This window comes from Meleagris gallopavo, chromosome 25 (assembly GCF_000146605.3).
Source record: "Meleagris gallopavo isolate NT-WF06-2002-E0010 breed Aviagen turkey brand Nicholas breeding stock chromosome 25, Turkey_5.1, whole genome shotgun sequence".
NCBI lineage: Eukaryota > Metazoa > Chordata > Aves > Galliformes > Phasianidae > Meleagris > Meleagris gallopavo.
Genome location: NC_015035.2, coordinates 4,875,112 through 4,876,665, shown reverse-complemented (window position 1 = coordinate 4,876,665; position 1,554 = coordinate 4,875,112). Strand labels below are relative to the sequence as shown.

The following is a 1,554-nucleotide window of genomic DNA, read 5'->3' as shown; positions in this document are numbered from 1 at the left end:
GGGTCCCGAGCTGGAGCAGAACAGGGATGGCCGCGGCCTCCCTGGTGTCCGTCTGGAGGTGGAGACAGAAGATGAGTGTGTTGTGTGCTTAAATGCTTAATTAGAGCTGTGACTTAATTGCTGCACTAAAGACATGATGAGCATCGCGTGATTTGAATATTGCAGTGCTGGGACTGGGGGGGGCGTGAGGAGGCTCCGTGGAAACAGAGCTATAGGCAGCAGAGCCGGAGCACCCCAAATTCCTCCCCAGGGTGCGAGAGGAAAGGGGACAAAGGGATGGAAGCAGCGCTGTGCGGTGGCACTGGAACCCACCAATGGTGGCAGATGTTGGAAAGAGCAAATGTTGTTCCTGTATTTGGAAAGGGAGGGAAGGAAAAAACAGGGAAAAACAGGGAGAAAAACAGGCAGCTGTGCAGTCTTCAGCTTCTGGAAAAATACCAGAACACACCAGAGCCTTCCTGCAGGAGCCTCCTGGTGCTGGGTGAGGGGGAACAGCTGGGACTCATTGCCGGTATGGGACGGCTCCAGACTCAGTGGGTCCTTCCTTCGGGGGCTGCAGGGAGTCCCTTGGCTGTATTACAGGCAGAGAGTTTGAGATCAATTGAATGGGTGAAGCAGGGCTGGGAGCAGTCCCTGTGTGCCCCCGGTTGGACCTCAGGAGAAGCGCTCGCCACCTCCCCCAGCTGTGCCTCACTGCTCCCCGCTGCAGCCGCTCTGTCTGGATCAGCCTCTGCTGGGAGATGTGGGCAACAATCCCTGCACCACGCAGCTGCTGGGGATTCGGGAGTCCCTGCAGAGAAATGGAGGCAAAGAAATGCCGGTGTGGGAGCTGCGATCACCACTTCGTGTCTCAGCAGGCAGCTGGAGTTGACTGCAGCTGCACGTGGTGCTGCTTCTGCTCAGCCTCGTGCCCGGCAATGGAGCGATGGAGGCGTTGCTGTGGGGAGCAGGCAGTCGTGGTGGGGAGGATGGGCGCAGTCCCACACCAGGAGGATGAGGAGGGGAAAGCAGTGCTAACCGTGTGCAGAGCAGGGAGATAGTGCTGTTCTATTTCAATCCATCGGGACTGTGCTTGGTGTGACCACGAGCACCATGCAGATGCTCCTGGGAGCCCACCGGCCACGCTGTGCTCACAGCAGAGCAGGAGAGATATCTGTGGCAGGCAGAGCCTGGGGGATGCCGCCCGACACACGGCGGGGTCAGACACATTTACGGCTGAGAGCACACAGGGCTCAGTGAGGCCCAATCGGTGCCACGCGGTGCCACAGACAGTGACTGAGCCGATTCCTCCAGCAGATCACCAAAAGCCAGAGCGCTGACGGTTTCATCAACCCAAAGGCACAGCTAATTCGAGCAGCTCATCTAATGCTCATTACCTCCGAATTTAGAGCCCGATGGCAAGCAGGGGCTGTGCGAAGCCCTGATGGTGAGATGTCGCCGCTGCCGCGCACCCGCCGGGGGTCTCACGGGAACTGGCCCCGTCTGCTCCTTCCAGCGGTGGGGAGCGGTCCCGGAGCGATCCCGGGGCGGTTCGGGCCGAGGGCTCCCGGTCCC

At 59.8% G+C, this 1,554-nt stretch overlaps 1 protein-coding gene across 1 annotated transcript in view; it reads left to right on the top strand.

The window, feature by feature from the left end:
• RNF19B (ring finger protein 19B) overlaps positions 1 to 1,554 on the top strand; it is a 13,731-nt gene that overhangs the window by 419 nt on the left and 11,758 nt on the right. The window lies entirely within an intron of this gene.